This window comes from Eptatretus burgeri, chromosome 7 (genome assembly GCF_056783735.1).
Source record: "Eptatretus burgeri isolate ZD-2024b chromosome 7, Ebu_testis_v1, whole genome shotgun sequence".
Classification (NCBI taxonomy): Eukaryota; Metazoa; Chordata; class Myxini; order Myxiniformes; family Myxinidae; genus Eptatretus; species Eptatretus burgeri.
Genome location: NC_140967.1, coordinates 69,248,275 through 69,257,042, shown reverse-complemented (window position 1 = coordinate 69,257,042; position 8,768 = coordinate 69,248,275). Strand labels below are relative to the sequence as shown.

The 8,768-nt window shown below is 38.3% G+C and overlaps 1 long non-coding RNA gene across 2 annotated transcripts in view; it reads right to left on the bottom strand.

Annotated features, from left to right (window-relative positions):
• Positions 1-1,348: 1,348 nt before the first annotated feature.
• Positions 1,349-8,768, bottom strand: part of LOC147023490 (uncharacterized) — a 153,521-nt gene continuing 146,101 nt past the window's right edge. For both annotated transcript variants that reach the window (XR_015060214.1, XR_015060213.1), the window contains one exon: positions 1,349-2,088. This is a non-coding gene — a long non-coding RNA (uncharacterized LOC147023490). The remainder of the gene's footprint in view (positions 2,089-8,768) is intronic.

Sequence of the window (8,768 nt, the reverse complement as noted above, 5' to 3'; positions counted from 1 at the left end):
GTTACTTTTCTTAATAGTCTTTCAACAACAATGATGAGCATTTTAGTTGGACAATCATACTTTTATTTTCTACCTCTATGTTACTTCATGGACTTGCTTTTCAAACCTTGTAACTGTGTAAACGTTCACTTTTACATAATACTGGGGACTTGATTGGTATGGTGTGGCAAGCCCTTTTTATAGTGTACACATCGTGTCATTACGCAGCAGCGATTGGCGCTTCCCCACCACAAGCTGCTTTAACAAGCATAGTGGTCAAAGCTAACGTTAGCCTGAGATATACGAGCCCACCTATAGGTCAGCGTTGCCTCTGTAGTATCCTCACACATAACCTGCTAAGCAAAACGATTCGCTGAAATTATTCTCACCTTGGAAATGTACATTGCCTCAGAAATGAAAGTGTTTGACTAATGGAAACAAAATAGTTATAAATAATCCACAAAGAAAAATTTGTTTCACAATCCATTTGGACCAGGAATTGATGGATAATATATAGTTGGACATTCAAAAGAAATTGGCCTTCATGTGGGCCATCTACAACTTATGGCAGGGATTTTGGTCTTCCCTAAATCCAGATGAAACACCAAACCTGTGCACCAAATTTCGTCCGAATCCGTGCATATGCTAACAGACAAACAGACAGTTGGTGAAAGCATAACCTCCCTCCACCTTCGGTGACAGAGGTAATTAATTGAACGTAAAAAGCAAAAATACATCTTTTATGAAGGGCCATCCCAGTTGCAGTACAGGTGCAGTAAGAAGGTTTTTGGCTATCGAGTACTTGCAGCAATCAGCAGTCTCTCCGGGGCGGTATTATGGACCACTATTCAAAAAGAGCAATGTGGAATACTCACATTAATTTGCCAAACTTTAAGTATCGAAACATTTCACATTACATTCGGCTGTGAACTTCTGGAAGCATGTTGTAAAACTCTGTTAGTTTGCGACTTTGGTTTGGCAGGATAGCCTGGAGGTATGCACATGTGCCTCTGAGCAGTCCAGCCTGGGTTTAAATGTTTAAATGTAGCTATAGACTGCCATCCTGGTGTTTTGCATGCTGGGCGATTCAATGTGTGTTTTCATCGCTCAGATGAACGCTAAACTGGGTGTGCTCTCTGCAGACATTAGTTGGTGGGCGTTAAACATCCCACAGCGGCCTTCACAAATAGTAGGTGAGCTGTTACTGGCAGGCACCCTGAACACATTCCAAATGCCTGCTCAAATTACAGGGGGCACTGCATCAGTGGCACAGTCGCACCCCCATCCAATGATGTGAAAGAATAAGTCTGGGACTTAAATAAACCTTGCAGTGACAATCAACTGGCTCTAGGTGCCCATCAAACCCTCACTCATTTTATTTATGAAAAAGTCGTCACAGTCTTTTATTCAAAAGAAAGAAAAAAGTTTTTTTTTAATAAAACCATCCTTTTTCCTCTGTTTGAACAATAATTTGCTGAGCACAGCACTTTCACTGGACTGAGCTTTACATTTGCATGTAACGGTGGTGTGGGATATCAGCATAAGCTTCTTCCACTAACACTTGTTCATCTTTAACGAGACAGTTATTCACAACTACTTCTGGGGTCAGCCGGGAAAGTTTTTGGTGCAAGTCTTTCATGAAATGGCTGGCTTGGCCTGACCTTTGAACAAAGGTGGCAAGAATTTGGAATTCTCCAAGTGTAGCAGTGATAACTTGCCTCCTCGTTCTTCAGCACAGAAAAAAACTGTTGATATCCAATGTACTGTAGAAACCATTGAATCCTGATTCAAAACATCTAACATCGTTTTATCATCACAGGCATGATCCATGCACTCACCGTATTCTCCCTCGAAAGTCTAAATGGTCCATCTGTCAAGTCCACAGCTCAGAATCTGTCACCAATCCCTCACAACGGTCTACTTCTTGAAATTTCCAGGTATCACCCAATGCCATTAAATGTTCTGGGATGACCACATCTCTTAGCTGGTCTCAGTGAGTACCATCCACAGTGTGAAATCCTCACTTGGTACTTTCAAGTTGCTCATAGTATGCAATGGCCTCATTGTTGTAGGCTTGTTCATGAGCTATCCAACTAGCTCTTCTTGATGCTGTGGAGGCCAAGAAACTCAAAACATTACTCTTCTGAGAATCATACACGAGGAACATCATAGAATCTCATTAAGTGTGGGGCTGTATTGAAAATATACTTTTGAAAAATGAGGAAAGGAAGACAGTAAAGTATTGTAGAAGGGAGAAAGCAAATTATGGGAGTGATGGATGAATGTGGGGAGAAGGGAAAGAAGATTGGGTACAGTGAGGAGTAATTAAGACAAGTGAAGGAAAGATCCTGAATGGAATTCATGCTTTCGGTCAAATATTTTACTATATTTGTGTACGTAATAAAGTGCTGGGCCATAATTTGATGAAATGTTTCTAAAACTCTTCGACATTTTACCTGTGTGGTAAAGAATAAAAAAAACCAAATGATTCCCAATGGTCATGAAGCAGGAAATGAGTAACTTTTACAGATATGTTTATTAATTTGACACTTATGGACATTGAATGAAAAAATGAAAAAATGAAATGAAAAAATGAAATCTAAGAATGTTATAATTCACGAACATATTGCATGTCTATGTACGTGTGTGTGAATGAGAACGAAAAATGAAGTAAAACACACGAAAAAGGATCTTTTATAACATGTAAATGTTGTTGTTGTGGCTGTGGTTGTTGTTCACTGTGTGCCTCTTTCACGTACAGTAATATAATTAGCACGCACATGTGAAGCGAAAAGCGGGGTTAAGCAATTGGTTTATGCCTATCCATCCATCCATCCATCCATCTGTCTGTCTGTATTATCAGTTTATGATCGAACCACAATTATTTAAATTGAATGTTATACTTTGAACATGAATTGGAACATGAATTGGAAGACAAATCTGCCATTGAATAGTATTTTGTCTCTGATTTCATCCCAATCGCACATGAGCAGACAGGAGTGAGATAAGTTTATTTTTTTAACTCTGTCTGCTTACCTGGCAGTCAAACAAAATTTAAAATCATTCCAAACAGGAAACTTACTGTTTTTAAGGATGTTATAAATGATACATACAACAGGCACAAATAACTAATGTAATGTGTGAGATAGGGTGATGTAATAGACATTGGGTAAAATGGTGGTAAAACCCAAAATCAATTTACTTCTACACTTTTAAACCTGTTTTAACCTTTCTTTAAATTGAATTATATACTTGAACACTGTAGAACACAAATTGGATGTTTTTGAGGTTCTTGGCCGAATACTTCCAATAACCTCCAGTTTTGCAATACCTGGATGTGTTCTATAGGGTGGTGTATGTAATAGGAGCTGTCAAGCGCAGCCCCTGGGAAATGGGTGTGGAATGTGAAAGGCTGCAGTATTTGGATCAAGAAGAGACAGCCGATATGGCTATGTATGATGCCAATTCATGCTGCATTATATGGTCATCAATAAAGCCACCATCTCTTAAACTGTTACTCATCATTGTATTATTTTTACAGTGTACTGTATAAGGGTGGTGTATAAGACTGCTTCAGTTGTGCTAAACTTATAGGTTTTTTAAACGATCTTTAAAGTCATTATTATATTAAAATTTAAGCACTGTACTGCATATGCTTGAACACTGTGCAGGGTAATGTGTTCAATGAAATCTAGTTTTCTATTGCTTAGAGAAGTATTACCATTTTCCGTTTGTGTGCTCCTCCCGTGTCCTTAAATCTAAAGAGTTCCTGCTGTGGCAGGATAATAAATTCGACCGTTGGAACCGCTACATAAAGCTCCCATTCCCGGTTCTTCTTCAATCATAAAAAGAGGGGCTTTTGAAACAGTTATGTTAACAATTAAATGGACACTAATATTTATTCCAACTAAATCGATTATTAGCTTTCCAACCATGACATTTTTTTTATTCTAAGATAGCAGAAAATGCTGCATTGAAGCTCTAGGTATCGATTCTTTCTCGATCCCAGAAACATGGGCTATACAAACAGGTGTCATTGTGAATATATGGCCAAATTTTTGTTCATAGTAAATTGATTATTCGCTTTCCAACCAAGGAAATCGATTATTAGCTTTAAAACAAAGTAGATCGATTATATTAGCCTTACAGCCAAGTTAATTGATTATTAGCTTTCCAATCAAACAAATCCATGATTAGCTTCCCAACCATGTAAATCAATTATTAGGATTCCAACCAAGTAAATAGATTATTAGAATTCCAACCAAGTAAATCGATTATTAGCATTCCAACCAAGTAAATCGATTATTAGCATTCCAACCAAGTAAATCGATTGTTAGCATTCCAACCAAGTAAATAGATTATTAGAATTCCAATCAAGTAAATTGATTATGAGCTTCCAACCAAGTAAATCGATTATGAGCTTTCCAATCAAGTTAATCCATTATTAGCTTTCCAACCAAGTTAATCCATAATTAACTTTCCAAACCAGGCAACCGATCATTAGCTTTCCAAACAAGTTAATCCATTATCAGCTTTCCAAACAAGTTAATCCATTATTAGCTTTCCAAATAAGTCAATCCATTATTAACTTTCCAAACCAGGCAACCAATCATTAGCTTTCCAAACAAGTTAATCCATTATTAGCTTTCCAAACAAGTCAATCCATTATTAACTTTCCAAACCAGGCAACCGATCATTAGCTTTCCAAACAAGTTGATCCATTATTGGCTTTCCAAACAAGTTAATCCATTATTAGCTTTCCAAACAAGTTAATCCATTATTAGCTTTCCAAACCAGGCAACCAATCATTAGCTTTCCAAACAAGTTCATCCATTATTAGCTTTCCAAACAAGTTAATCCATTATTAGCTTTCCAACCAAGTTAATCGATTATTAGTTTTCCAACCAAGGAAACCGATAATTAGCTTTCCAACCAAGTTAATTGATTGTTAATTTTCCAAACAAAGAAATAAAAAATTAGCTTTCCAACCAAGTTAATTGATTGTTAGTTTTCCAAACAAGTAAAGCAATTATTAGCTTTCCAAACAAGTAAATCGATTATTATCTTTCCAATGAAGTAAATCGATTATTATCTTTCCAACGAAGTAAATCGATTATTAGCTTTCCAATGAAGTAAATCGATTATTATCTTTCCAATGAAGTAAATAGATTATTAGCTTTCAAATAAGGAAATTGATTAGCTTTCCAACAGTACTATTTTTATTAATACATGACAGTGGGAACCCTTTCAAATGAAATGTCACACACACACACACACACACACACACACACACACACACACACACACACACACACACACACACACACACACACACACACTTCACCTTTTAGTAATGGGTTTGACCAACCAGAGCTGTACACTGAGCAAATAGCAAGTTATCGTTCTGCTTCACACTTGACTTGCTCATCACCATTTATTTTCTTTATTTTATTTCATTCCAAAGTGGGGATGAAGTGGGGGTGGGTGGAGGGTAGGGGCAACCGCCACAAACCCTCCTGAGGTTCTGCCCCTGTCAAGTAGTCCAAAAGGGTGTTCAGGGTACTTGCACAAAATGGTCTCATTTGATGCTAGCAAATATAAGCCACCATCGTCTATTATTGCACACCGCTCCTTTCCAATTCCATACACATGACGTCATAGCCAGGCACAGAAGGAAGGGAGTACTCGGTTTTCACTCCATTTGTTTTCTTGTTTGTTTTTTTGTTTGTTTGTCCAGATCCAGGCGATATCTCAGCCATCCTTTGAGCTTGGAAGCTGAAATTGAAGACAAAAGTGAGGATGTGCTTTGGCAAAAATGTTATTTTTTACTTTTTTGATTAATCAATTAATTGATTAATTACTTCATTATTTTTATTTCTCATCCTGGCAATATCTCAGGCACCTTTTGAGCTAGGAAGCTGATATTTGGAGATGACAGTGACCAAGTGATTTGGCTATAAAGAGTATTTTTGATTTATTGATTAAATCAATTAATCGATTAATTATTTTCTTTCTTGCTTTCCGAGCAATATCTCAGCCATCCTTTGAGCTAGGAAGCTAAAATTTGGGGACAAAAGTGAAGTGTTCTTTGGACAGTGTTTATTTTGTGTTCTTTGGCAAAAATGTTCTTTTTTATTTTTTGATAACTCAATTAATTGATTAATTACTCAATTATTAACGATTATTTATTTATTTTATTTCTCATCTGGGCAACATCTCGGGCACCTTTTGAGATTGGAAACTTATATTTGGACATGACAGTAAACAAGTGATTTGGCTAAAAAGGGTATTTTTGATTTATTGATTTATCAATTATTTATTTAATTTTTCGATTAATTACTTATTTGCAAAAAGTTCCAGATTCAGATGAAACAGTGGTGGTTTAGGGATGCTATTTGCCAATTGAGTAAGAAATTAATTATTTTACCATTATCATTTATTTATTTTAATTATGCAATTAATCAATCAATTATTGTACACCACTCCCTCCCAATTCTGACTCCATGTGCTGCAAGGTGGCATCACCGGGTGCTGAAGGTGCCCCCGACGATTGTAATTTATTTATTTGGCATGGGGGTGGTGTACTTTGAATGTTCTGCTACTTGTTATTACTACTACTACTACCTCAACTACTACTACATTTAATTCCACAACGAAGCCCATCATTTTACTGGGTCGGCTGTGGGGTAAGTTCTGGTACATATCTTCCACTAACCACCTGGACAGGCCTGCCATTCGTCTGGAGCTGATTTGGGCAGGATATTGTAATTTATTCGGTGTGCTGGCAATGACTCACCTACTCATCGTGAAAGACACCATGACATGTTTAACGCACACAACCAACTAATACTAGCAGACAGGACAACCAGGCTTAACGTCCACCCGATGGACGGCGCACTTTTTGATGCAACGCCCTCCTTGCAAAGCACAAATCCAACAGTGTCACGGCCAGTGTGGGAGTCGAATACAACCTAGAAATCTCTGTATCATCTTGTTGGACTAACAGATACCTTCGAGCCCCATTCTAAAAGGATGGGTAGTGCATAGCGCAAATCCCTGCCTGTGAAGGACCAGAGGAATCGTTTTAGTCAGATTAGTCACTTCAAAGGCAAGTAGCTCTAACCTATATTACTGGCAGCCCGATATGAGACAGCATAAAGAAAGCAAAATGAGGTCATGATTATATCTACACAATAAGGGGGAAAAATACAGCAACTATGCCTGAATTTACGAGAGCACAATCCGATGTTGTTCGGTGTGCTTGGGTCAAGCAAGGCGCGTCCTGTGGAATTAACGCGCCTTGCGTGGCCCGCAGGCCAGGCCGCTAATATGGCGTCGCGTCGCCATCCCGCCTTCATCTCGCTAAAACCCTTAAACTCTGTTTATCTTGCGCTCATTACGAGTGGTTGTCTAATGGCCTCTAATTACCATGATATGCTTCTGAGGGGTCTGTATGGTGTCGCTTTTTCTCACAAACAACGCTTTAGTTTCATGTGTGCCTTGCGGCCATGACTTATATATCATTATCATAATCTGCGAAACGACACGATAATTCACTTACAATTACAACATGCGTGCATGCTGAGGGAAGGTCTACTGTCCAGGGTTGCACCATTGACCCTGAGTTTTTAAAATGAATGCAGATGAAATAAACATAAATCTTTCCCAAACTTATAAGCTTGTAGGATTCATGAAATTCAGAAGAGGAAAATGGCTGATTAAAGCAATCCGCAATTTTGACTTCGCAATCATGGTGACCAACCCATTACACTCAATAGCGATCCGATGTTGAAAGTATAAAAAAATGTGGCTGGTTAGTCCTGACGGGTAGGTGCAGAGGTAGCACACTTACCTTTGAGAACTCTCGTCTGTTTGATTCCCCAACCCCACTATAAACTGTTCGACTGGAACTTCACGGACTGGGTGTTGCATCACAGTGATGTTGACATTCATCCTCATATGAAACGTGATCCTTCTTCTACTATCGATTGCTGGTGCATGGAAGTTGCATGTCTGGATTTCTAATTTCATGGAAGCTTGGTAATTGAGTTATCTATCACCAGTACCCTGGCCAATTGTAAATTTGGCTCCTAAAAAGACATGGACCAATAATACCTGCTTTACCTGCAGCCTACTCCAACTCCGTGGCACCTGACGGATTGAAGATTGTGGATGGATATTCAAATCAAAATCTCTTGGACACTCTTAGACATCGCTGCACACCGAATGTTCCCAAACAATATTACCACTGATCTTATCACGATAGCCTCTTTTCAACAAGCGAATTCGTTTTGTGAATTAACCTTCCATTGATTAACTGGTTCTCGGTCTCCATTCTGCAAGCATGTGGTTCCATAGCCCTCGTGCACAAGATCAGTGAACTTCTTTGGAACAACATTGCAAAATTCAGAAACGTAACACACAATTTAAAAATGTCAATTAAACATTAAATTGCTTACTAAAATAGCATGATTCAAACGTATAACAAAACGTTCTTTATCAATTCAGGTTTTCATTGCCATAGCTGATACTGTCCCATCCAAAACTAGAATGGCTACTCGGTAGAGCGAATACCTCCGCCAGGCTGATTAGTTTACGTTTTGTATCCTACTGATAGGCAGGATCTGGATTCGGACCTGAACTAAAATTTAATCGGCTTGTTCGTGTCACCTAACCGACTCATCCACCTAGTTTAGTCCGAATCCGTCCATAACTTTTTGAGACATCCTGTTCACAAACAAACAGACAGACCAACAGACAGGGGTGAAAACATAACCTCCATCCACCTT